Source organism: Passer montanus, unplaced genomic scaffold, assembly GCF_014805655.1.
Source record: "Passer montanus isolate IOZ18808 unplaced genomic scaffold, ASM1480565v1 scaffold38, whole genome shotgun sequence".
Lineage (NCBI taxonomy): Eukaryota > Metazoa > Chordata > Aves > Passeriformes > Passeridae > Passer > Passer montanus.
The window spans coordinates 59653-87616 of record NW_024368596.1 but is presented as its reverse complement, the minus strand read 5'-3'; the positions used below and the strand labels follow the sequence as shown (position 1 = coordinate 87616).

The window sequence follows — 27964 nt, the reverse complement described above, 5'->3', positions numbered from 1 at the left end:
ACCAGCGCTCCCAGAGGAGCGGAGCCAGCCCCAGCGCCAGGAGTGCAGCTGCAGGGAGTGCCCGAGACATCTCCCCAGCCAATGCCTCCGCGCCGCCTCATTAGCTACTCTGCTGCTCCCATGAGCATTCAAAAGAACAACAGCAACAACCACAACAAAAAGAATCACGCGATTCAAGCAATCTTCTCAAACAAGCGTTATCCAAGGCCATTGTGTGCGGCTGAAAAGGCTGAATGCAGCACTGCGTCTCCACACGCCTGGCACGGCCAGGGAGGATGCCAGAGCTGGCTGCCACGACACAGCAGTCACCGAGCTGCTGGCATGCCAGGGGACAGTCCTTTCATGGCACCCGTGCTGCCCACAGCCGCTCCAGCAGATGAGGATGAGGATGGGCAGCAGGGCTGGGAGCGCTGGGTGTCTCGGAGATGTGCTGAGCTCAGTGCCACGGCTCGGCGAACAGAGGCTTTGCTCACCAAGTCACAGCCAAGCGAGTCCCAGAGCAGCGCTGCCCAGCTGTGTCCCCAGATGTGTCCTTCTGTGCGCAATCGGGGCGTCGGTGTCCCCCTCACTCGTCCCCACGAGCCCGCGGCTGGGGCACAGCCGGTGACCGCCAGCACCAGGGACAGCAGCGTCTCCCGCAGCCGAAATTACCATCAGAATTGGATAGCCGGGAAATCTTTGCAGCTTTAGCAGACAAAAAGAAAAGAAAGCACACCTCACTTCAGCCACAACCAGCCTGCCATCCAGCGTCAAAGGGAAAGGGGAATAAAGAGATGGATACTGATAATAAAAACTCCTTTACCGGCCTCTTAAGCTGCTCCTCTCCTGATAAGACTTGGACGCTGCAGAAGCATTACCAGGAAATTAAATAAAAGAGGACGAGCGTCCTCCTAAGCAGGACTTATCCACTCCTGGAGAAGCAGTAATATGCTCAGCAGCAGGTACAACATGCCTTGTCCAGGCTGTGGCTCTGTCCTTCCTGCGGCAGCTCTCCCATGCCGGGCTCGGGGATTAACGTGTGCTCACCCTGGACCACAGTGAGGTCAGAGAAACCAGCATGGCTAAGGTAGCTCTCCCTAACACTGGTAATTGGCTGCACCCCAGGAGTTATCACTTCCCTGGAGCCTTGATTTTTTTGTGTTTCTTCTTTTAATTTCTGGGCAGAGAGCTGTGCTGGGCTGCAAAGCTCAGGGGCTCGCTCTCGCAGCAGGGAGCTGAGGACATGAAACAATCCCTGGAGCTCAGCAGCTCTGGTGCCATCAGCAGCACCCAAACCCAGCCTCACCCTGGGGCCACACTGCCACCACCTTGGTGGCACGGGCCAGCACTGCCCCCATCCGACTGCAGGGAGCCAACGGGTGTTTGTGTCCCTGTCCCCACCCTGCCTGTGTCCTTACCTGCCTGCTGCCCACCCTTAGCCCGAGAGGCTGCTCTGCCTCCCTCGGTGACCACCATGGCACAATGCCACCGAGGCACAGTCACTGGGAAACAGCTCAGCACAAAGTGAAAGGACTTATCAGGAGAAACCTCTCTGTGCCCAGCAGCAGCAGGAGCCCACCATGGATGTACCCCCATGGGAGCACCTGGCTCTTCACAGTGTCTCAACTGACATGGCATGAAGATATCCCACTGCTGAGGCTGGGACACTCATCTGCTGTGCTCAGAGCTGGCACTGATCTGCTCACACTCTGCCACCCAAGGTAAGAGAGACATCACCTGGGTGCAGTCACTGCCCATCATGGTACACCCACCACCAAGGGATGTCCTTCAGCTTCCTGAGCCCCTTCAGACCTCCCTGCCACAGAACAGGGCTGAACACAGCCCTCATCCCCCCCAACAGATAAAGGCAGAACAGGAGTTACTCCAAAAGCTGACGCATCCGTTTTTAATTTCCTACCGCAATAAATCTCTGCTCCCTCTGAGGACTGATTTTCTGCCTTTGCTCTTAATGCTGACTGGCCATCTGCCACCAGAACAAACCAGCACCACCTGCCCGGGAGGCACGATGGTCTCCATCTACCCAGGACACTCACACCATTTCCAGCTGCCTTTAAACAAGTGCACCAGGTGAAAACACTTCGTGCAGCCCAGGAAGGGCTCACAGCTCAGCTCCAGGGTGGGGAGTGGGGATGGTCAGAGGGGCAGTTTGCAGGGGTGGGTGCCAGCTCTCCTCCTCTTTCCTCTGCTGCTGTGAACAACCTAAGAACAAAGAGAGTCCTGCCTCTCCTGCTGCAAGCCCGTGCCCGGCTCCTCCATCTGCCAGGCTGCAGTTGGTGAGCGCCTTGTGAGGCATGTGGCATCCTGAGCACGTGTGGCAGCGGCAGGAGACGCCGGGGAAGGGGCCAGGAAGGGTTTTTATGGGGAACATACGGCAGCTCCAGCCTCACACCCCGGTCTGCATCTCAGGTGGGGCCGTGGGGCTGCCAGGGCACGTGGGGACCAACAGCGGGGACAAAAGCAGAGCAGGCAGAGCTGACTGGCACGGCATCCACCAGGACGTGTGTCTGCTCCTTCAGCCCTGCATCTGCACCCAGCAGGCAGCTGGGCACCTTGGCTGATGCCACTTGGCCCACGTTTAGGTGGCAGACACCCCCAGCATGGGCAAACAGATGCTGTCCTTCCTGAGGAGCTGTTCAGCCACACAGACACAGACAGGCTGCTAACGCTGCCCCTGCTCTGGCAGGGTTCACCAGCTGGCTGAAGCGAGGAGAGCTGGACTGAGGGGTGCCAGACCAACACTGAGGGCAGCAGAAGAACCCTGGCCTTCAGGGATGAAGTCCTTCATGGACCAGCAAGGAGAATGCAGCCTGCACACAGCTCTGCCATGGCCCAGGGCTCTACCCCTGTGCTCAGCTTGGATTTGCTGTCAGTTTAAAATCAGCAGAGCTTCTCAGAGGGAGCTGGCTGTCCTGAGCTGGCAGGAGAGCCGGGTACGCTGCTGGTACAAAGGTGGGGTGCCAGATGGCACCCGTCTGAGGGCACAGATACCCCTGGCTTCAGAGCAGGGACAAGCAGACAGCGAGCTGTGTCCAGCAGAGCTGCTGGAGAAGCTGATGAGCAGCCAAAGGCAGCTGTAAATAACGAAGCAGCAGCCGCAGCCTGGCTCCGGGCAGCAGCTGCAGCCTTCTGCTGCTCAGCCTGCAGCTTTTTAAATGGTCCTGGCATCTCACCTAGAGATAAACACAGCCTGAGGGGCCAGGTGAGCTGCGGGCTAGCTGGAAATCCTACACAACCTGGGGGTGGCAGAGATGGACTTATTGCCCCCTGGCAAGGAGTAGAGCCGGCTCAACAAGGTGCTGGGGGAAAGAGGGGCTCAAAAATTCTAAAATTCTCAAAGTAACGATGCCAATTCCAAAAAAATAGAGTATAAGCATGGCTAGCAAAGACCCTGTGTGTCACCACAACCTCCAGCCACACTCAGAAAAAACCAGCTTCTGCAGAGGGAGAGGCTGTCCTGAAACAAGCCCTGGGAGACACAGCCAGATGCAGCAGTGAGACTCTGCAGCTCAGCCTGTATCACACTTTCCACGGGCAAACACACACAGACATTGCCTTCCCCAGCTGAGACTTGGGATTCCAGGCTAGAAAGGAGCAGAGGGACCATGGTGGTCTGCTGCGGGCTAGCTGGAAATCCTACACAACCTGGGGGTGGCAGAGATGGACTTATTGCCCCCTGGCAAGGAGTAGAGCCGGCTCAACAAGGTGCTGGGGGAAAGAGGGGCTCAAAAATTCTAAAATTCTCAAAGTAACGATGCCAATTCCAAAAAAATAGAGTATAAGCATGGCTAGCAAAGACCCTGTGTGTCACCACAACCTCCAGCCACACTCAGAAAAAACCAGCTTCTGCAGAGGGAGAGGCTGTCCTGAAACAAGCCCTGGGAGACACAGCCAGATGCAGCAGTGAGACTCTGCAGCTCAGCCTGTATCACACTTTCCACGGGCAAACACACACAGACATTGCCTTCCCCAGCTGAGACTTGGGATTCTGGGCTAGAAAGGAGCAGAGTGGTCCCTGAAAGCAGCCTGACACTGGGCAGGGAGCTGGCACTGATGAGAACTGGAAGGCACCGTGGAAGGAGGTCTGACACATGGAAAAGGCAGCACTTTGCCACACAGAAACCAATTAATCCCAGGAGCTCCCTGCCACAGCATGCTGGGGAGGCTGGAAATTCTACTGGCTTTGAAAAGCAATTTCCAGCTACTAAAGCCAGAGGCCTCCACATTTTCCTTGCTGTAGCTTGCCAGATCCTGGGAGAATTTACACCGAGAGTTGTCTGGTCAATGTGCAGCAGCAGAGAGGACCTGAGCCCACCTGGCTGGCACAGTGCACCTGCATGGGCTGCCCGAGGTGCACGTGGGTGTGGCAGAGATGTGACTGCAGCTGAGTGTGCCACTGGATGCCCTCGGGTCCCAGGGCAAGCACCCAGCACCTGCAGGAGTGAAGGATGCTGAGTGTGAGATCATGACAACCTCCAGACTGTTCACTCACACAGCCTGGCCATGCCTGCACAAGTTTGGGACAGGCTGGGGTGCTGGGGAACCTGTCTAAATGCTCCCCAAACACAGTGGGCTCCCTCATCTGTGCAAATTTCCACCACATTACAAACACCACTCTCCTCCAAATTGTTTAACGCTATTACAGTCACCATCCTCCTCCACCAAATTGTTCCAACCAGGGGCTCCCACTCAGGTAAAAAAATTTCTCCTCCAATCTTCCCTATGATTTTTGGCTGTTTAAGGGATTTTTGTTCTCCCCAGCTGGAGAAGAGGATCAAAGCAAAATCCTTTAGCAATAGGGTCAGGCCCAGAAGGCTCCTGCTCCTGACTCAGCCAGCAGCAGGTAGAGACCACGGGGCTGCTGGCAAAACTGAGCAGAGCTGGAGAGCCTGGGCTGGAGACAGGCAGGGCTTCCCTTGCAGGGCTCTAATAAATCTGCCTGCAGTGAGAGGGGTGTGAAGAGGAAAGTCTGTCTCCTCTCTAGTGCATTGAGAACATGCCCTGAGCATGGGCTGCAAAGCCACACCATGGCACAACTGTTTTTTAGGGAATCTTTCTTTACATTTAGGGATGCCCAAGCAACTGGGCACTAATCTAGGGCCTGGGAGAAACTGGTTTCCAGCCCCTCCTCTGCCACCATCTGCTGTGGTGACCAGGGGCTGTTACCTTGGTCCTCCCCTCTGTGGTGCTCCACTGGTGCCAGCAGCAGGAGCCCCCCTTGCCCAGCCAGGCAAGACTCAGAGGGATTTTTGTCTTTGTGAGGACTACAGAAATACAATAAACAGACAGTCAACACTGGGATAAAATGAGATGAACGCATAAGAGGATTAATCAGAGATAAGGAGCAATAGAATAAAATCTGCAGCATTTTTCTCCATTCTTTGTGTGATGCTCAGCTGCATGATGGGGGTTTGGAGTGATACCAGTTCCCCACCACAGCCTGGCCACTCTGTGCCTGTCACTGCTGCAGTTGTGACTCAGGAGACCTCTGTGCTTTATTCACTTTGCTTTCTGGTGGGACTGGAGGCAAACAGCCCTGGCCCTGTGGGGAGGAGGGGGATTACACCAGCCCCAGGTGCTCCTGCCCCTCTCCTGCTGGCACAGGCAGCTTGAACCCCAACTGAGCCTCTCCTGCAGGAGCCCCCAAGTGCTCCCAGCGTGTCCCCAGAGCCTCGTGCCCCTCAGGGACAGGGTCTGGCTGCTGGATGGCACAGGAGAAGGCTCCCCCCACACCTGCGTGGGCACCAGGCACCCGAGGCCCACCTTGCTCCAGCGGATTTGCAGGAGGAGAAATTTATCACTGCATATAAAGTTCAGGGGGGAGTTAAATAAGGTGGGAGATTTACACATCCTTTACATTCCATTAGCGAGCAGGCACAGCCTGCATCCCCTCCCAGGCACCAGGGAGGAAGATTCAGGGAGGCTGTCAGCCCTCCTCTCCCACAGCTGGCACAGAGGCTTGAAAATCCAATCAAGCACTTTCCTCTGGGCCTTCAGGAATGCCAGGACTTTCACTGTGGATTTACAGCGAGCAATTTCCTCAGTGGATGACTTGGACTCCTATCTCTACCTGGCACAGTGCAGAGCAGGAAGGACCTGGGGGAAGGAGTGCCAGAGGAGCAGGACAGCAGGACAGATAACACCATCCCAGCCCAGACGGCTGCGTGACAGCCCCTGGCTGCAGAGGGAGCCTGAGCTGGACTCAAAGCTCACCCAGCAGCTCCAGCAACCCACAGCCCTGCCCTGCCAGCCCATCCAGGGTGAGAGCTGGCCTTGACACAGAGGGGCAAACACTGGAGCATTTCTGGTGCTACAGCACTGGTGAGATGGTCCCCTGAGCTGTGACACAACTGGCTCACAAGCTCGCCTGCAGGGCAGCAGGGACTGTCCCAACAAGCCCCAGTACTGTCACCAGCCTTGGCAAGAGCCACACAGGAGCCTGCATAAGGAGGTGACAAACACAGCCCCACAGAGCCCCCTCCACCCCTGCCTTTCCAGGATCCCTCTCCGTGCTCCGGGGCTTAGTAAAACTCTTGAGCTGATGCACGATAAAGGCAAAAACATTAAAAAGAGAAAAAGCACCAGAGCAGAGGAGCCTTTGTGTGTGATGCTTCCAGCCTGGGGCTCCTGGCCTTTCTAGCAGAGAGGCTTAGTTTATACTTCTTTATAATCTCTTCATAATCAGCTCCCAGCTCTGCTGTCTGTGCCAGGGTGGCCCTGGGGGTGCGGGGCGAGGAGGGGACTCTGCAAACTGCAGTCTGTGTGTGCTCATGAGTGCAGTGCAGCTGCCAGGTGTGTGTGTGTGTGTGTATATATATATATATATATATATAGGTACACCTGCCCACGTGGACTCTGTTTTCAACACGTGGGTGTACAAATGCTGCACCGAAGAAGCAGCAGCACCTGTTTGTGTACAGCCCTGTGTCTCCTCACTCTCAGGGCATCACAAGGTGCTCACCTGGGGAAATGCTGCAGGAACAGAACCACAGGATGGCCTGGGTTGGAAGGGATCTCAAAGCTCATCCAGTTGCAGCCCTCTGGCATGGGCAGCAGCACCTTCCACCAGACCAGGCTGCTCAGAGCTCCATCCAGCCTGGCCTTGAACACCTCCATGGATGGGGCAGTCACAGCTTCTCTGAGCAGCCCGTGCTGCTCAGAGAAACAAAATTCCTCCCCATCTTCATAGGGAAGAATTATATTTCCTAATATCTAATCTGCTCTCAGTTTGAAAGAGACACGGGGACACAGAGCTGCTCCTGGCATGTCCAAGGTCCCTGTGGGACCACGCACACTTGGTCCCCACAGGACACAAGCACCTGGCTCCCTGTGGGCTGCATGACCACACTGTCCCCAGGGGAAAGGCCAAGGGACAGCTCCATGCAGGTCCCCCACTGGCACACAGCCCCCCAACTCTGCCAGAGCTCCCAGGGTCACACTCACCCACAGCTTTGCCTTGCCCACAGCCCTGCTCTGTGGGGCTGCAGCCCTGCCCTCACCAGGGCGCTTTGAAAGCACCTGTAATGACAGAAACACCCCAAGAGGTTTCTAAACAAGGCCAAATAATTTATAAATATTGGAGTCACAAGCTGGCCAGCTCAGGCTGGTGCTGGTAGCAGAGGGACCACTGTGCAGTCCCAGGAGATGCTGCTGAAGGCACAACAGTGCTGCACACCGAGCGCCACCGCAGCAGAGCCCAGCGCTCCTGCTGCACAGGGATCTGATGATTTTCTGAGTTCCTGCTGTAGTAATGAGCTTAATCAGCCCATGCAAATCAGTTTCCATTTGAAACCAGCCTTATCTAATGGAACCCACTCAGTATTTGCCTCCTGGAGTTTTCACACAGATCGATCTTCCCCGTTTCAGGTGTGAAAGGCAACTGGGGCAGGAATGGTTTCACCTTTCCCAGCACTGGACTGCAGCTTGGAGCTCAACGGCAATTTCTCAGCTTCATTTCTCACATTCTCATTGTTTCCAGAAACAAAGGGAATTAGGCTCTGAAAACCTCTCTCCTCTGGCAATGGATTATGTCCTGAGATTACTGCAGCCATTCAGAGGAGCATTTGGATGACGGAATTTACACAATTTAGCCCTTGGTGCCAGCGGGTTCAGCAGGAGAGCCCCTCCACCACAGCCTATTTTGAATAAGCAAATCAACCACGCACAGGGAGATTCATTTTGCAAAGTGCAAGCGGAAAAAGCAATGCCAGTTCCCATCCACTCCTGGCTGACATTTTATTTAACAGGTTATTCATTTGCTCCAGTGTCCTCAGCAGCAGTAACAACCACTTCTGCAACCTCCCATAACTCACTGCCAGCTCCTTTCCCAGGTGCCTCCTCCTCTTCCTCCCAGAGGTAATTAGCAATTATGAAGGTGTTACACAGCAACCCACTCCATGCTGTTCAATGCCACAGCCCCAGTGCTGGCTTGTGGGCAGCACCATGTCCTCCAGAACAAAATAGTACCCCCAAAAGACCCCAAATCTCATCCCTCAGGCTAGATCCTTCCAGGGATGCAGAAGCCTGAGCTCTCTTCAAAGCTTTGGGACAGTGGCCCCCTGAACTCCCGGGCTGGAGCCCAAACTGACCCTGCACAGACCTTCCCCAGCTCCGTGGACCCTGCACCAGGTGTTTTGGTGCTGGACAAGGTGTGCACAAGGCCAGGAGCAAGTGAAACTCCTGAGGGCACACATAGGTCTGCTCCAAACCCCTGCCAACACCCAGGACCCCTCTTGCTGCCCATCCTACTTTTCTGTTAATCTCTAAGCCCTGCTATGGTGCTCTGGCTGATCCACCAGGCAGGGCAGAGACAGAGAGCAGGTCTTGGAGACTGCTCACCATGCTCCCAGACAAGGCTCAGGCAGGACAGATGCTCAGCCTAAATGAGCCTAAATGAGCTTTGCCAAGGGGGAAAAGCCCTCTGGCAGAAGGTAAAGGAGGATGTCTGGAGGGGTGTCTCAGTCCTGCAGAGAAGGGGACAGGGCTGCAAGGAGCTGAAAGGGAGGGTGGGCTGGGAGCAGCCAGCTGCTCTGGGAAACCACAACCAGCACGGCTCTCCTCACCAACTGCACTGCACTCCTCTCTTTTTTTTTTCCCTTCCTCTTTTTTCTCCAATTTATCTTTTTGACACGTTCAATGATGCTTCTGCAGACCGAAAACAATAGAGACAGAGTTTCAGCCAAGGCAATTTCAGAGCTGAATCAAAGCTAAAATAACCTAGACACAGAGCAGCTGAGCAGGGACAGCTCAGTGAGGGGGACAGAGCAGTGCAGGTGCCCTGTCCCTCTCTGCAGCTCCCACTGCCTGGCTGGCAGAGAGGACAGCAAGGTCCTCTCAGGAGCTGTGTGTCTCGATCTCTGCCACCCCTTTCTGGCCCTGCTGGCATCAATTCCCCCCTCCCATGGATCCCAGCCCTGCAGCTGCAGCTGGGTGAGTACCTGCTGCCCAGCACACCGGCTCCGTGCCTTGCATAGCAAGCACCAGTGTCTGCTGTCCTGACTTTACAGCCCTGCAGAGCTTCCAGGTAGAGATTTTCATCTTCTTTTCCCCCTACAAGTGCTACTCTGCTGCTTTGTGAAGGAGGTGGGAGGGACGGACAGACAGCCACACAGCTGGGGAGAGAGGGAGGATGGGCTGATTCTGCCAAGTGAATATTGCAAGTGGACCAGTAACAAGGCACAAGGAACAATCCTCAGCATGACTCAGCCTGGAAGCACATGCTGCTTCCCAGTCCCACTGCCAGGACTGGCACAGCCCCACTGCTCATCCCACAGGGAAGGAGCCCATGGCTGCCACCCCAGCACTGGCCCCAAATGCATTTCACAGCCAGGACAGGTAAAACCAGGTGGCTCCTGGTACCTGGACAGGCTGATCATGGCTAAAGCAGCCAGGCAAAACGGGGGATGATGCTGTGCAGGACAAGCTGTGCGTGGCTGGCACGCTGCTTGGTCTCTCCAGCCCTCCTGGAAGCAGCTGTCAGAGCCTGTCTGGTTCCAGTCCCTGCCTCCCCAGACACACGGTAATTCTGCTCCCCTGGGCGTGTGCCACGTTTGTTTCTCTCTCAGAGAGAAAGGGTTTCAGCATTGTGAGCCCCAGTGCTCTTGAAGAGCATCAAAAGCAGCAGGCAGCGCAGAGAAATGGGGTAGGTACAGGATCACAAGCATCCCCCAGGGCTGCTCCATGGGGGCACCTTGTGCCCCAGAATTCCTGCCAGGGGACAGTGGTTCATACAGGACACTGTTCACATCCTGGGTGAAGTTCAGTGGGCTGGGAAAGGCAGCATCGTGTCCTTCTGCTCCTGTGTTTTACTTGTGAAATACCACATCCAGCTCCAGGTTTAACTGTGGGGCTGGGCAGGAGCTGCCTCAAGAGCCTTCTCTGTGCTCCATGTGAGCATCCCCCAGGGCTCAGTGGCTACTGTGCCATGCCCCTGGCTCCCCAGCCAAGGCACTGTGGCAGCCCCAGCTTGCCTGGGTGGGTGTGAAACCCCTCGCTGGGGCTGGTAGGCAATGCTCTGCTCATGCCAGAATCTTCTAAGGGAGGTGCTCGGCATCACCTCCTTGGATTAGGGGGATGTCAGACCCCCCTCCTCACTGCCCCAGCTGGCTCCATCTCTCTGAAGGATACATCCCAGTGCCAAGTGACATGTTCCTGATCATCTGAGGACATGTGAACGAGCCCAGAGCCCTTCTCCCTCCTCACACACGGGCAGAGCGCTCCCCTCACCGCCTGTGCACAGCCAAAGCTGTGCTGCGGCAGCCGGAGTGACAGCTCTGGAGGTGACATGGCAGCTCTGGCTGTCCCGGGAGGACGTGTCAAACTGTCACACTGCATTAGCTGCAACACATTCCTGCACAACACCCTGCAGCAACACTGCCACGGGCTGTGGCACCCCTGCCATGGCACAGCACTCAGAGCCTGGCATGTGGGAGTGCTGCCTCCACCCATCACCTCTCTGGGCAGTGCCCTGGCCAAGGGCTGCTGGCCACTGCTTTTGTCACCTGGCTCCTTGCATATCTTCTCCTGCAGCAGGACACTCATGGCCTGCTGCCACGGGCTTTGCAGGCTGATGGGATCAGGCTGAAACAACCACCTGGCTGCCACTGGAGCACTGGGATGGCACGGGGATGTGGTAATCACATATCCTCTGAACACAGAGACACAGCTCTCCCAGGATTTTCCTGGGAAGCTCTGAGAAACTCTGAGAAAGCTCAGAAGAAGAATTAAAACAATGATTATCTCAATCTCTGCATCTGGCAGGCAATCTCTGTTTGTCAAAGATGTTTACAAGAAGGAGTTGTTCCTTCTTGCCCAATAGGTGAGAGAAGATTCCTAAAGGCCAGTCAGGTCTTAGGCCCACCATTGTTTCTATAAGAACTGTGGATTTCTAATAATAAAGCCCTTTTCATGCCTTCTGAGGATGGAGTCTCTGCATCACCTTTAGCTGTCCCCAACACCCCTTCAGTGATACAGGGGAAGGATGGAGATGGAGGTACCACGCTGCAGCCCAGCCCACCTCACACCCACACTGCAACAGCCCTCCAGGGACTAGCTGGTGGTGGCATGGAGAGCCTGGCATGGGGCAAAACACCTCCTCGTGCCAGTGCTGGTGGGACTGGCTGAGTCCTGTGGGACACAGCCCTGCATCCCCTGCCTTGCCCTGTGCTACCAGCCCTGGCCTGTGCCCTCGAGCTGCTGAGAGTGAAGCAACCAGATCTGCCTACAGCACAGTGCTCTGCCTTCACCAGGACACATTGAAGCAAATCTGTTTTGGGGCAGGTTCTGGTAGAGCTTCAGAGAAGCCTCAGAGGAGAGGTGGCCCAGTTAGCAGAGCAGCAGCAGCTCTCTCACCCAGCCTGCCTGCTCACACAGCAATGCACATCCAGAGAGCCAGGACAGCAGCGCCCGTGGTCCCCACAGCTGTCACCTCGGCACTTCTGGAGAATGACAGCTCCCAGCCACTGGTGGCACAACATAGATGACTTTGTCCTGAGTCACAAGAAGCAGCAGAGAGCTGAGCATGGCCTCAGAGCTCGCTGCCCCTTCCTCTGCCGGCTCGGATCGATGCTTCGAGGCAGCGCCGGGCTCTGGGCAGCTCTGAGGTCAGGGTTAAGCTGCCTGGGCTCCAGCTGCGTTGTAAATAACACAAGAGGCAGCTACGGTTCCTGTAAGATCAGGAATGCCTCCACCTGACACTCTCAGTTTGGCCCACAGCTCCAAAATCACCTCCCAGGGGTGTGGACAAGGAGCCACCAGCCTTCACTGCCTCCTCGTCAAGATCCAGGCACAGCTTCTCCCATTTCCTGCTTCACTGTTCAGATTAAAATCCTTCTGTCAGCCTATAAAAAAGGTAATCAAAATGATAACAACATCAATCAAACGCTCTCAGCAGATGAGCCAGTTGGTCCTTCACTCCTCCTGGCTGCCAGCAGCTCGTGGTCATGGGTGGACAGGAGCTGTGAGCTCCATCCTGGGGCCACATGGACATCCATCTGGGACAGCTGGGGCTGGGGCAGGGACTGGGGGATTTCAGCTCCCACCCTGGGATGCTCTGGCACCTCTCAGCACTCAGCTTGCTGGCAGGGAGCTGCATGGGTGCTGCGGAGGAATGAGAGCTCATGGACTCCCCCTGCTCAACAAAACCAATTATCCTTGTGGCAATTAAAAGGGAGGAGAGACAAAGCCCTCTGGCCAAGAGCATCTGCAAATCCCAACGCCAGTGCCAGTGGTGGAGGAAGGAGGAGCAGGTCCCTGGAGCCATGGCTCTGTGCCAGCCTGGGCACGCACTGGGGATGGATTACCCAGCAGCATTTTGGTACCACAAGTGTGCAGGACAGAGGTGAGATGCTCCCAGGTCTCTGGTCACCTTTTCACAGCCCCACCAGTCCTGCTGCTGCAGACAGAGGGGTCAGGATATGTGGGAGGTCACAGGCAATATGAAACTCAGGGTCTGGGGCAGTTTCCAAATAATGCCTGGTGGTGGCATGGAGAGCTTGGCATCGGGCAAAACATCTCCTCATGGCAGTGCTGGTGGGGCTGGCTGAGTCCTGTGGGACACAGCCCTGCATCCCCTGCCTTGCCCTGTGCTACCAGCCCTGGCCTGTGCCCTCGAGCTGCTGAGAGTGAAGCAACCAGATCTGCCTACAGCACAGTGCTCTGCCTTCACCAGGAGACACTGAAGCAAATCACTGTGAGACAGAGATGGTGCTGGGGATGGAAATGTGCTTCCCACTCCCCTCAGAGCTGTGCCTGGGGAGATCAGACTCCTCTGCTCCTTCATGGACAGGCAGGAGCAGCCAAATCACACAGGAACTGAGAGACCACAGCTATGGTACGTGGCCTTTGCTCCTGATGACAAGCAGGTGATTCCTGGGGAGCAGCCTGTGCTGGAGCTCGGTAACAAATGCCCCTCATCAGCAGAGGGGCCTGCAGGAGCTGTGCTCAGCACACCTGGTGCTCCAGCCATTCCCACGGGGTCCCTGTGCTGGAGGGGTGCCAGGTGGATGAGAAGTGATGAGCCACTGTCAGCTCAAAGCTCCCACGTGCCACTGGCTGGGTGCCAGCACCATTCCTCCTGACCACATCCCCTGCTCCAGTGCTGCAAAACCCACAGAGCCAGCACCCTGCTGGCACCTCATTTGCAGCAGTGCTGCCAGGGGCAGGTACACACAGGCAAGCCATCAGTACCACATCAGCAGAGAGAGCCTGACTGGGATCCTACCCTGCCTGAACAGGCAGCAAGGGAAGATGTTCCCTTTTTAAGGGATCCCCTCTGAAGAGCTGAAACCAAGCAAACCCCAGCATCTCCCTCTTACAGAGCCAAGGGATGGCAGCTGAGACTGGAGCATCCAGCTTCTCTCCCACAGCCTTTCTTCCTTCCTGGAGGAACCCACAGTTCTGGAAAGGCCCCCACACCCTGGGGAATGCTCTCTTCCCTCCCCTGGCTCAGGCCTGGTTCCCCTCTGCATCTTGAGGATTCTGACTGAGGAAAGCACCTTTTCAAAGAAGAAATAACAACCAAAACCAGCTTTTACTGCTGTTACCCATCAGTGGGGCACACACTTTGCTGGCTGTGATGATACAAAGCCTGTGTGAACCCCCACAGCTCCCAAGGTCTCTTCCCTGTGTCCCCACCCCAGGCAGGACCAGGTGTCTCCTGCCTTCTCAGAAATGTCTCTCTCATCAGTAGTGTCACAGCAGGAACAGACCCAGGGCTCCTCAGCTCCAGTTCTCTGTACAGGCACTGAAAAGAGGAGTCTCAGGAGCGTTGCTCCAAGGTGATGCAGCAGCAGCCAGAAGCATCACCAGCTGCTCCATGCACAGAATACAATTCCCATTAAAGGGAACAAAAAGCAAAGCACAAAAACCAACCAAGCACTGAAGTGCTTCACAGCATCCTCTGCCTCACCAGAAGAAAGGACCCTTGCAAATGCTCTCTGCCACTGAGACCCCAAGCCTGGGAGATGCTCCAGTGCAGCCTCCCCCCTTCCCACCACCCACCCTGCTCATGAGACAGCCCGGGGGGCTGCAATGAGAAACCTCCATGGGGTTTGGGGGCCTCTGAGGCAAAGTGGTGGGTGCAAAACAGTTTGAAGCCTTCCCTGCCCCTGGAAGGAATCAAAGGGGTCTGCAGGGTGTGGGATGAACAGTGCTGGCACATCCCAGCATCCCAGGCTGGATTGTCTGGGAAGAGTGCAAGGACTCCATCACATCCAAGCCCACACAGCCAGCCCCAGACAACTTCTGTCAGGAGAAGGACCAGCAGAGGAGCCACAGGGGTTGTTAATTGGGCATTCTGCTAATGGGGAAGGGAATTGAGGGCTTCCAGAGGCAGCACTGGGCCCTGGATCTAGCAGCACTGTTTCCTTGGGGATTGCAAACACAATGTAAATTCCCAGGGGATTAAACTTGAAGAGGATATCCAACTGGCAGGCAGAGAGGAGAGGCCAACACCGTAGGAGGGCTGGTAATTACTGAATTACCTGACAGCCTTTTAGGACAATGAATGACATGAAATTTTATATAGATAAATAGAGACAACACAGCTGGGGGAACAGTCAGTACTGGGGCAGGAACAGCCTGTGCTCTCGGGCTGATGGCAGCACAGAGGCAGGGCACGGAGGATGGGGCAGGCAGAGAGGAGCTGGCTTTGGGCAGCAGAGCCACCCTGGCGTGATGGCAGTGCAGGGCCGGGCACAGGCACAGAGAAGGCAGCGGGGATGGCTCGGTGAGCACCGGGATCAGCGCTGCAAGGAGCCCCAGCCCTGCTCAGCAGTCAGGTCAGGCAGCACCCACAGAACAGGACACGCTGTGTTCCCTACAGGGAGCACGGGGATGCTTTAACCTGCACCACGGCCGGCTGGCTCCCGAATCCCGGTGTGTGCCGGCCCGCAGGCAGGGCAGGAGCTGTGCACAGCACCCCTGGGCTCGGCAGAGCAGGGCAGCAGCCCTGAGGAGCAGAAGAGGCGGCAGGCAGCAGCCCTGAGGGCGGCCTGCAGGGCGCGGCCTGCCCGCCCTCCTCCGGCCCGAGCCCTCACCGCCGGGCATTTCCCTTGCTGGCTGCCACATCTCAGCCGCCAGCACCCTCCTCACAGCGTTCCCAGCCTTTGCCAGGCCTGGCAACACCAGGCTTTGCTGCTTTGTGTCCCGGAGCAGGCTGCCCTCGGCCCGGGAGAGCTCCCGGCCTGCCCAGGCAGGTCGGGGTGCCAGGCTCCCCGTGCCAGCCGCTGCCAGCGGGACACATCCCCGGGCTCCCTGGAGGCGCTGCCGGGTGGGAGCTGGCACTCGGAGTGAGTCACGCTGCCGGGTGGCGAGGGCGGCTCGCTGGCTCTGCCGCCACCCGCCCGCCGGGCGTGCGGTGACAGCGACACGGGGCACAGCGCCAGGGTCACCCCTCAGGGTGACAGCCCTGCCACCCTGCTGCACAGGGCTGGTGGCTATAAAAGCACTGCAGGGCCATTCCCAAAGGATGCTCTCCCGTGCCGTGGCGTCACGGAGAGAAGGAATGGCCTGGGAAGGCAGGTCCTGCAGAGAGGACACCCTGTGTCCCACCGCGCTGGGGCATCTCCTCCCTCCCAGCTCAGAGCCTTTGGGACTAAGGCGAAACTGAGGCACAGGGGGAGGAAAGGACCTGCAGCAGATCGCTGAAGCCCAGAGGCAAAAGGCTCCTCTGATCCTGCTCATCCCGGGGGAGGCATCCCCCAAACCACAGAGCAGCAGCCCAGGCACTCCCCCCTGGAAACCACCTCTGCCTGGCCTCAGAGACAGCACAAGCTCCTCAAAACCCGATGGGATGATAAGCACCTCTTCTGAAAGGGAGCAATTACCACAAAATACTGATTATGCAAATACCTTGGTTACCAAAATGATGTTCCCTGAATTCTGAGTAGGAAAGAAAAGAGCCGTGGAGAAAATTTGTTTAGCCAAGAGCTGCATCACATCTATTTATAGTGCTGGGAGGTGGAGAGGGACCTCCCTGAGCAAAGAGGCCTTAGGAGGTGACCACAGCCTGGTGGCCATCACATCAGGGACAGAGATGGTGCGTGGCATTTCCCTTTCCTCCCAAAACACTTCCAGACACATTCTCCTTGCAAGAACAAGGAAACTGAGGCACGGAAGCAGAAGGCACTTGGCCAACGAGGCCCAGAGTGCAGGGGAGAGGCTGAGGTGCTGCCAGGAACGGGGCAGGGTACCCCAGTGCTGCCCAGCGCCCCAGACGTGCTGCCCTGTGGTGGGACAGGTCAGACCTCCCAGAGCTGGAGCAGAAGTGTGGAGAGAGGCAGCAATGGAGAACAGCACTGGGGGAAAATGTTCTCTGTAGAACACCCAGAATGGGCTGGGACAGCAGCAGCCACAAGGCTGGTGAGAGCAGAGCTCAAGGGGAACCTGTGAGTCTCAATTCACCAGGCAGGGACTGTCCTGCCACAACACATCCTCCCTGGGATGGGGACAGTGGCATTCCCTGGCCTGGCAGCACTGGCTCGAGGGCAGCAAGGCTCAGGGTGCCACCCTGCACAGCCCTGGCTGTGCTCTGCTGCCCTGGCCTTCTCCCAGCCTTATCCACTGCCACCATGGGTCTGTTCCGGTGCCAGAGCCACGGGGTGAGCGTGGCTGCCCCACTGCTGAGAGCAGTGCCACACCTGAGGTGCCATCCCTGGTGGTGGCAGAGGAGCCCGAGAGCCATTTCAGCTCTGCAAGCAAGGCAGCTTTGGGAGGATCAAGCACTGACTGGCAGGGATGGGGGGTGACACACAGAGACAAGGGCACTCAGGGAGCACAGCAGGGGTGGCACCATTTCACCCCTGGCCACCACCTTGTCCTCAGCGCAAGGTGGGACTGAGAGTGACAGCTGATATGACACTGCTGTGCCACAACCAAACAGCTTCCCTGTGTGGGAACAGCTGCTTCTCACCGTGCTGCTGGAGCCACCAGACCCTGACACGGGTCTGAGCTGCCAGCACAGCACCCCTGCCCCCAGCAGCAGCTACTCTCCGTGTCTCACTGATGTCACACACGAGGAAGGACAGCTCATGACGCAGTAGATGCCAGCAGAGCCAGCCATGAGACGCTGTTTCCCATCCTGGTGGAGCACAGGAGCCATAAGGCAGTGGGAATGCTCTCTGCACTGATGCCAGGCAGATTTATGACAGCACAGGCACCGCTGTGCTGGGCCCAGCATCCCCTCAACAGCCTGTGCCAGCAGCAGTCCCCAGTGCCAGTGTCTCCCTGCTCACCCACCAGTGGCAGGTGGCACCCAGCACCTCATCCACTGCTCCAGGGTGGGTGGGGACCCATATTTTGCAAAGTTTCCCTGCTGGAGCAGCAGAGGGGACGCTGGACTGAGCAGACAGACAGCCCTGATGGCCTGGCTGTCCCTGCACCTGGGATCCTGTGCTGCAGGCAGCCCCAGCCCTGCAGGATGACCCTGTCCTCCCTCCTCCTGTCACAGCCCCTCTTTGGGCACCTTCCAGCTCAGCCTGTTTGCAAACAGCCCTGCACAGCTCTGGCACATGTTGGGAGTACCACAGACAACCTGGGTGTCCCTTACCCAGGAGTTAGGTGGCTCCCCTGGCTGCTGCCCTGGGGGCTCTGGCAGCAGGCAGGAGCTCAGCTCACACCAGAACACAGCCGAGCTGCCAAGTCACCCATGTTCCATTTCCAGGGTGAAATGCCTGCCTGAGGACCAGGACTTTGCCCATTTGGACCATGACAGCCATTGCCTCTTGAAATCCATCTCTGGATTTGAGTGTCCCACTGACACACCCAGCAGTTTATTCCCATGCACAGGGAAAGATGGATCTCACCCCCAGCATCCCCAAGCCCCTGCCTGGCTGCCCAGGCAGGTTTCTCATCCACAGAAAGCTCCTTGTGGCCTCTGCACTCCTGCAAGGTCGATAATTGCTCACAACCATGTGTCTGCTGGATTTGGTTTTGATCAGCAAAAACCCAATTCCTCTGCATCTCCCTTGCCATCCTGAGCTCACACTACCTCAGAAGGGACAGAAAGTTAAATTCACAGACAAGGTAAGAAAAGGCAGATGTCTCCTGCTTGCAGAGCCACAGCAAACAGCACAGGCACCTCGCAGCTCCCCCGTGACACCAGTAATCCACCTGCTGCCAGCACAGCTCCTGACTTCTCTCAGCTCTGACTCTCTTACCCCTTCCCAAAATCAAGCATCCTGTGCTCTGCTGGGGGCAAGGGGCTTGCTGGAAGTGCCAGCTCACCCACAGGACTAAGCTCAGTTTCTACCCCACTTCACATGGAACAGGCCTGGCCTCCACTGCTGCACCCTGCCAGGGACAAGTGTCCAGCTGGCAGTGCCTGCTCTCTCCTCCCTCCCTCCCTCCCTCCCGTCCAGCACCCCACAGGCTGCTCCTCCACCTTCCTTCTCCCCAAAATTCCAGCCCTGCTGCTGTGACACCTCCTGCATCAGCCCGAGGAGCTGCCAAGCCCTTAATGTGGAACCTCAACACAGGCAGGGAGGGCGGCAGACACAGCTGCTGCACACTGCCACTGCATGGCTTCTCACCAGAGACTGCTTATGGACACTGTGCACATCTGGCTGGTCCAGCCTCCAGTGTGGACAAAGTGGATTTGTTCCCAGCTGTCTGTCACACCCCAGACACACTCACTGCCAAAGGAAGGGCTTAGCTTTGGGCATCAGAGCTCAAATCCTGGTGAGCACTGCCATGACATCTCTCCTTCCTCGGGCTCAGGCTTCTGAGAGTTCAGAAACCCTGGCAGCAGCACTGCTGGCCTCTCCCATCCACATCAGCTGGCCACGGGGAAGTGTCCCAGCACTCCTTTCCATGCTTTTGCTGATGGGGGTGAAGGCAGAGATCCTGCTTGCCTCCTCCTGTGACCACAGAGTTTTCTGCACCTGAAGCCCTGAGCTGCCCACACACCATCTCCCCAGGCCAACAAGTCCCTGTATTTTCACTACCCTCAGGACAAACAGCTCAGGCACTAAAATCCCCCTCTGTTGTATTGGAACTTTTCCAGGCACCATCATGGTCCTCTGGAGATGTTTAGGGATTTTGCTGCCAGTCCACTTAGGGGCACTCACCAATTATATGACAAGAAGCCACTAGATCCCTCCCAGACCCTGGCCAGAGTGCAGTGCTGGTATCTGTTTGCCCCTGGGATGGAAGACACTTGCATGGGGCTGGAGAGCAACCAGCCATGGTAGGAACCACCCAGACACCACTCCAAGCCTTCCCCTGAGAGACCTGGGTCCAGCCCCAGCAGCTGGTGGGAGGGATGTGACAGCCAAGGCCGATGTGACACTGATGGCAGCACCACATCAGCGTCCCAGGGCTCTGTGCAGCAGCAGCAGGAGCATTTCCAGCTTGTACTTGTCAAGGAATGGAGGGAACCACCTCCAAAGTGCTCTGTGTATAGGGACACATTGCTCCAAGTGCCTGTGGACACTGCCTTCCCACTGCTCTCTCCACCTGAAGGCAGCACTGGCTGGTAACTCCCAGCACGAGCAGTCCATGTGGGAATGCCCCCCAGTACAGCCCAGGGGGTGCAAGCAACAGCAAAGGTGAGGAGAAGGGGATGGATGCTCAAAGGTGGCTGCTGACCATGGTGGAAGTGGGCAAAGATTCAAGGGAGCATTGAAATATTGGCAATAAAGAGAGGCAGAGCAAGGAAATATGATCTGAAAGAAGCAGCTAAGCCTCCAGAGAGAAAATGCACGGCAAGGCATGGATTGAGGCTGGATATCTGCACAGGCAGCCAGACCCAGCTGATCCACCCAGTGCCCTTCTCCCACCTGGCCCAGGTGAGCAGAGCACTTGCTGCAGGCTGTGACACAGCTGAGCAATGCTCAGAGAAGCTGCCAAAGCTGGATGGAGGCCCCAAACACGAGCTCTTTGGGGCAGGGACTACACTTTTTGCTCCCTCTCCATCTGCCCCAGTGCCCAGCTGAAGATCTGGCAGGACAGCGATGCCCTGCATGCCATGGCAGCAGAGGGGAACCAGAGCTGTGGCTGTGCCAGCCTCTCCAGCACTTGTGGCACCACTGATGGCAGGAGGATATTGGTGACACCACACCAGCTGCCCTTCCCACATCTCCTTCAGCACTTCTCCTTTCCAAAACTCCAATTAATATCACAAAGCTCTACCAGGAGTCTTTTCAGACTCCGAGTTGCTTGGAAACTGTTTGCTGCAGAGACTGACAGCTGCTGCCAGGAGGGCTCAGTGCCAGCCCACTCCCCAGGGCTGCCACCACAGAACCTGGTGGAACAACCATGCTCCCTTCCCTGGCATGTGCCAGGAGCCAGAGGAAGCAGGGATGAGCTGGGAGCAGCTCTGCCACGCGCCAGGGATGAGAGAGACCAGAAAGGCTCGAGGGCTGTGAGGCTTGGTTTAGGACTTGGAGATCCCACAGCTTCAAAATGTTCCCAGCCCGAGGGTAAGGGAGAGTTTCCAGAAAAACATTCATGGAAAAACGTGCTCAGCCTCACAAGATTTATTTGGCCAAATCTGGACATTGAATTCAATCATAAAGAACTCAGAGAAAGGGTTTTGCTTTATGGACAAAGTATTGGTGTGGGCTTAATGGTGAAGTCACTGAGACCTACATAATACTCTATGAATAATCAGGTATCTCTTCCAATTTATAGGGTACCATAAAGCGCTTTTACAGCGTTGGAGACAGTACTTTTTTATACTATAGCAATGACAAAAAACATATTTTACTGCAGGAATGGCAGTGTAAGTATATTTATCCACTGGCCAGAATTCTGTGGTATACTTTCCTTTCTAATGGCTGCACAAACATACATACATCCCAGATTTATACCCAGATTTTCCGTACTTTGCTTTGAAATTTGCATAATATGCGAAAATTTCTGTATAAAACGGAGAAGAGCATGGAGCTGCTCCTGCCAAACCAGCTGCTGGAACTCAGCACTTCTGTCTCACACCACTCGTGTTTCCCCACAGTGACAGCACCCTGGGGATCCTGGAGCTGCCTTGGGATCCCACCTTTTAGCTCAGCACTCCCAGGGAGAAGGAAAGCTGAAGGGGAGGTGGATGAGGACCCCAGTGCAGGAATCCCCAAAGGAAGAAACGTGAGGGGAGCAGGTTCTGCCAGTGCTGGTGAAAGGCATCTCCAACACCATCCCACCTGACAGCTTCCTCCATCGCCCCAGTGAAGCACTGCCTTTTCTTCTTGAAAAAAATGTTGTGGAATTACAAGTCTGATTGATATGAATATGTAACAACGCTGCTTTATTAATAGCAGCTGCATTATCAGTTTGCTCCCTGCTATTGGCAGGAGATCTGGGACAATATGTGGTTTGAACACTAAAGAGAAACGCAACCCGCAAAGGCAGCGGCTGCGAGATCATTTGGTTCCTTCTGCTGTGGAGCTGGCCAGGGTGACAGGGACGCATCCATTGCTCTTCCTGCAGGCTCTGGGATGGCTCCACAGCGTGCACAGTCCTGAGCACACCCACTGCCATCTGCAAAAGGATTTGTGCTCAGTGCCCCCAGCACAGGCAGGAGACACCCTCCAAGGCGGGGACCACCACAGCCAGCTTTAACCTCTGCAAATTGAGGTCACTTGGTGCAGAGCATCATGCAAATCTCCCTGGCACGGGTAATAAACTCCCTTCGCAGTTTGCTTTCCTTACTCCCCCCATCACCACCCTGGAGGCATTAATGAAAACAAGATTACAAAGGAGATTGGATTGGACATATATCTGGTGTGCTATTTTAGCTGTAAATTATGCCAGCTTCATAAAACCCCAACTGTTCTTTCCCGAGATCCCTGCGTAGATTGGCTGGCTAAGATCAAGCAACCGGCGCTCGCTGCGGGCAGGCACTGTCTAGAAAATCACTGAGAGTGTCCAAACAGGAGCAAGGTCTTACAGTGCTACATATCCACACACATTTATACACATGGAAACACAGGCATGACAGCCAAGAACTTGCCGTGCCCACTGATCAGCTAAAGTAATGCACCCAGAGGTCTTACAAGCCCCTACTTGTAGGGGCTCGCCAGGCTTGGGTGAGCCGACCCTACAGATCATCTGTGCTGTTTCAGCTGCCTGTGATAACCCTGCTGACACTTCCCTCAGCTTTAGCTAATCCCAGGAGAGAGCAGAACATCAGCCAGCATGGTCCAAAGCAAGGCTGGATGCCAGGTAAGGGACATGGGGCTGTGCTCTGTCACAGAGTGTGTTAGCAGAGGTGGCAAGGCGAGCAAGGCTGGCTCTGTGGCAGCCACAGGGCTCCAGCCCCGGGCAGAGCTGGGCAACAGGGCTCTGCAGCACCAGGGAAAACTGCCCCAGCCCGAACTTTGCTACAGCAAAGCTGGCAGGAGGTTTTGCAATTCTTCTCACGAGCATCACTGTAGCTTGGCTGTGCTCCACGACCCTGGAGGACAGAGCAGTACCCTGAGCTGCCCCAGGGAGAGCAGTGGTGCTGCACAGAAGGAAGGACACAGCTCTGATCACACCCTGCTCCAGTCCCTGGCCCTCTCCTGTCTGCCCCGACATGAGGGGCTGGCTCCATGCTATGAAGGCACGAGCAGGGCAGGTGCCATGGCAAACAGGGCCTTGAGCAGTGAGCCATGCACGACCTGGCTGCTGCAAGCACTCTGCCACCTCCGAGGGACAAGGGCCACTCTGAGCCCTGGGGGGACAAAGCCTCACAGCCCATGGGAACGCTCCTCCACCCTCTGCCTGTTTCCTGGAGGGAGACAGCTTGAGAGCAGCAGCACATTCTGCCTTTCCTGACCAGGGATGGCAGCGAGCTCCCTTCCCTGCCACGCTCCCATGGCTCCACCTGCTCAGAGCTCAGCCAGGTGCCACCACACTCCCCACATGTGCAGGCTCACAGCCTGCACTGCCAGCACAGAGCTGGGCACAAGGCAATGCCCTCCCTGGCAGGATGGGTCCAGCCTGTCTCATCCATCCTCCTCTCCAACCAGTCCCTCTGGGCAATGCTACAGCAGACTGAATTTTGCATCTATCCCAAGCCTCCCACATGAAGAATCCCTGCAGGGTCAATGACCTTTGTTTGAGGAGACCACACAATTTGTGGGCAGATACCTGCACATCTTCTCCAAAGGCAGAGTCCAGAAGCCTCCTTGCAACCGCAGAGGCAAAGCAAGCTGGCAGAACCTGCATCACAATGTCACTTGTCAGGTAGAATGGGACACACGTTCAAGAGGGGTCAAGGCAGCACAATAATGCTGGACAAATGTGAAAGGCTCATAACCAAAAACCCTGGGGTGTCTCACCTTGCTCTCCAATGGAGAGATGCATCTTCCTCATGTGGACTCACACGTGTGTCCCTACGTGCAACAAACCATCTCTGCACGTTCCTCTGTGCCATTCACCACCAGGAGCTGGCACAGGACTTGCCTGTGTGTGCACGTATCTATTGATACAAACCCAGGCTTCCTGGGCAATCAATAATGCTATTTAAGAGATAAGTCTTGCTATTGACTCGCTGTTGAGCCCAGCTCTTGCTTAATTTGAAAGAGAGGGAGAATGACAAGGGAGCTCTGAAGTGCTCCCAACGTCACCAGGCATGCTCAGGCTGTGCAGGAAGGGATGGAGGGGCCAGGGATGGAGGTGCCAGGGATGAAGGGGTCAGGGATGGAGGTATGGCAAGGCAGAAGCACAGTGGTTTTGCCACAGGGGAGGATCTGTGCACTCTCAGGGAGAAAAGACCCATCTGTGAATGCATGTGAGCACAAGCAGTACAGAGCAAGAATTAAATCTGGGTATGCTGTTCCCTCAGTGCAGCTGTGGCTGCACCAGATTTGAGGCTCCTCCACCACCCCACACCCAGCCACGGTGTTCTGATCATCTCTTCAGGTGGCATGAAAGACCTTCTTGACTGCCAGGTCCTCCAAGGTGGCTCCTGGTCGTTTTGTCTGTCCTGCTGTAGAAGTCTCTGCTCTGGTACATGCAGGGCCTCCCCCAGCCCTCTCCTGGCTCTCCATTTTCAGGAAAGACAACTCCCACCATGACAAGTGAGAGCAGAGGATGAGCAGAGCTCACTCAGCCTCACAGAAGGCTATGAAGCAGCTATCCCCCTCTTCCCTGTGGAGGACAGCCAGGCAGAAGGATTAATATCTAGCCAGATCAGAGATTTCCAGCAGGGAGCTGGAAAAGAAGCAGGGAGCTGAACACACCCCCAGAAGGAGCTACAGAAAAAGAAATACTCTGTTTTAGGTGGATCAAGTGGAAAAAGGTGTGTCCTTCAACAAGCCAGAGGCAGCTTCCAGCTCTCAGTGCCCAAGGCTATGGTTAGATGAGCTGCATGATTTGATGGTGCCACTTTTCCTTCCACACTCCTGAGTGCTTCTCCCTGGCTGGTGTGGGTCCGTGTCTCAGTCCCCTACATTTAAAGCTGAGCAGCCCAACAGCACGGCTGCTGTGGATGGGGAGGAGCACACCCAAACAAGCCCTGCTCTGCCAGGGAGCAAAAGGCCCCATTACATCAGCTCCTCTCCCTCCTGCCATTGCAGCCTCTGAGACATCACGGGGGATGTCCTGGCAGAGGGACGTGGCATCAAAAAGCATCCCAGCCCTGGGAGATTTGGGCTGTTTCCTGCCCTGTGTAGGAGACAGAGATGGGAGCAGCCTTGCTGCTCCTGTGATGATGGGGGGACCCATTCTGTGGAAGACCCTCAGATGATCTGAGCCTTGCTCCAGCCAAGCTAGAGACTCCTCAAGGCAGCACCCAACCTGACCTTTATCTAAACACTTTTTTCATGACAAAACCACAGAGCCTGAGTACTGGAGCTGCCCTGGAAAAGGACATAGAACTCATGGGCATGAATCAGGAGAAAGACTTGCTACTGACTCCAGTGGGAGGGAGGAAGAACCAGTGCTAGGGCAAAGCTGAGGACTTGAGGCTTTGTCCTTCAGTGTCAGGGTGCAGCCACCAAGCAAACAATAAAAGCATCTTCCTGCTATCCTGGGGCTGGCATGGGAGGTAAAATCCCAGCTCTGCAGATCCACGGGCCAGTCCCAGAGCTCTGCTCAGCCCCAGCACTGCAGGTCAGCTCCCAGGAGCTCAGCTGGTGAACATGAAGGTGGCTGATGCAAACAGCATCTTCTCTCTCTCTGGGACCTTTCCAGGGCCAGACAGGGCTTCAGTTCCAGCTCAAAGCTCAGACTGGCTTGGTCTGAGGCAGAAATGAGCTCCAAGGCTTGCTGCAACCTCACTGCTGTTACCTGCAAGCATGTGGCTGCCCTCCTGACTGGGAAGATTGAGGCCAGCAGGTCCCTGTCCACCCTAATAAATGTTGTGGCACCTCTTCCCTTGCCCAGCCTTATCTCAGTGCTGCACCCCTTGGTTTGCAGATGGGAGCAGGCCTGAGCCCACTTCAGTTGGACGCTCACTGTCCAAGGAGGACATGGGTTTGCATCTGCTCCACTTAACAGGTGATCCCAATTCCCCATAGCTGATAAAGCTCCCTGGGCAGCCGAGTGAGCTGCTGGCAGCAGCACTGGCCCCCAGGGACAGTACTGGGGACCTCACACCAGGACAAGGCACGTCAGCTGGGCTGCTGCAGGGACAGTGCTGCTGCCAGCAGTGCTGCAGCCCTGGGAAGGGGCAGACTCAGTGCCATCCGTGGTGGAGCACCCAACCAGCAGCACCCTGTGCCCCCCTCGTGGGCTGTCCTGCAGCAATGCTGAAGTTGTGGCTTCCGAGCAGAGCTGCAGCACAGTGGCTGTTGCCATGCCAATCAAGTGGGCAGCTGGCACGTTGAACTGTCAAACCAGGAGAACAACCACGCCACCAACCCATGCCAGGGTGTCCCAGGGGGCTGATTTCCCCCAGAGGCTCCTGCAGCAGCACCACAGAGCCTGAGGGCTCAGCTGCTCTCAGCACCAGGCACTCCTGCCTGCAGGCAGAGCACCCAGAGGCAGCCCCCACAGCCCTGCACTGCCCAGCCCAGCCCCAGCCACGAGCTGCTGGCACACATGAGCAAAGGCTGTGCTGGTGGCTGCGAGGTGACAGCCACAGTGCGAGGAGGCAGCAGCATGGCAGCAAAGGCAAGTGGAAGTTCAGCACCACGGCGTCCTCAGCCAGCAGCCACAGAGGGGGAGGCTGCAGCTCAGCACAGGCTGGTGCTCCAAGGCACAGGGACAGGGCACTGCCCGGGCAGGAAATGACCACAGGGGATGTCAGAGCCCAAAAAACCCCAATTTGTTATGAAATAAAAGGGATGCTGTTTTGTTTGCTGCTCAGGTGCAGCAGGAACTCCTCACTGCAGGACAACATGGATGCCAGCAGCTCGTGGATGGGTATGGAGGGCTGCTAAACCCAGGGAGCACCCTGCCAGGGTCTGTGCCCAGAACAGAAGCAGTGCCAGCCCTCCCCTGCACTCAGCACCTGCCACAGGCTCACCTTCCCTTGGGCTGACCCAGAGCCACTCTGCCCTCGAGGCAGTCTCATGCCAGCAGAGGTTCTCACACACATGAACACACATCCCGGCCCACCCCGGTGCAAACCAGCTTTTCTCTCCTCCACCCTTCTCTTGGGGACATGGGGAAACTGAGGCACTGGAAGGCTGAAGGTGGCACACAGCCCTCTGGTTGTCACCAGAGAAGAGGAAGGTGAGAATGTTTTCAAACTGCACTTCCTCAAAAGCAAGCCACGTCTCTCTACCAGTTCTGCTGCCGACAAGGAGGAGAACTCATCCCATCCAAATTGCTCTAAAATAGGAAAATGAGGAAAAACAACCAAACCCAAACAAGCCAGAAGCCAAGTGCGTTTGTCTGTGCTCTTTCAGCTCAATCAGCCACACTTCACGATGGCAACTGCCATGACACCAGACTAATAGCAAGAACACTGTCACCCAGGAGCACGCCAAGGTGACCCGAGTGGGAAGCGGCGGGGCTCCCTGCCCCGAGCCCCACTTTCTCTGCCCAGCCTTCCCTAGCCGGGGCCCCGCCATGGGGGAGAGGCAGCCCAGGTCCGCGCGGTGCCGGCTGCACCGATCCGATCCGATCCAGTCCCTCCAGCCCGATTCCTCCTCCCGCGCATCACGGCGCGTACCTTCCGCGGCTGCACCGTGCTACCGAGGGCAGGGAGGGGTACCCCATCATCCCGGCACCGGCAGAAGGCCACAGGCACATCTCCAGCTGACCCTGCGGGCTGAGCTCCCAGCGGAGGACGAGACAGAGCTCCGCTCCAGCTGCTCCGCGGCAGCGATGGCTGCTGGGCGCCCCGCGCCCGGGCAGCGGGCATCCCTTGCGACACGCCGCGGGAGAACCGGGCACCGGGGCGCAGGAGGTGCCGGCGACAGGGCGGCAGCTCCCGCCTCTCGCAGTCCCTCGGTGCCGCCGGAGCACCCCGGGGCAGCGGGAGAACTCCCCGCGCGGCACCGACGGGCGTCCCGGGCGCCGCTCGCCCCGGTAAGGGCTCACCTGGGCTCCGCCGCCGCCGCTCCCTCAGGAAGCGCTGCGGGCGAGGCGGGCGGCGCGG

The 27964-nt window shown here is 56.7% G+C and overlaps 1 protein-coding gene across 10 annotated transcripts in view; it reads right to left on the bottom strand.

Annotated features, from left to right (window-relative positions):
- Window positions 1-27964, bottom strand: part of FRMPD3 (FERM and PDZ domain containing 3) — a 57759-nt gene extending 29795 nt beyond the window's left edge. For 4 of the 10 annotated variants that reach the window (XM_039717536.1, XM_039717542.1, XM_039717544.1 and 1 more), the window contains exons 1-2: window positions 803-1359; window positions 474-684 (exon numbers count right to left, since the gene is read on the bottom strand). The gene's annotated coding sequence lies outside the window, so the exon portion shown is untranslated. Of the gene's footprint in view, window positions 1-473; window positions 685-802; window positions 1360-1897; window positions 2038-27906 lie in introns of those variants that run through there. The other 6 variants (XM_039717541.1, XM_039717546.1, XM_039717540.1 and 3 more) reach the window with 4 other exon arrangements.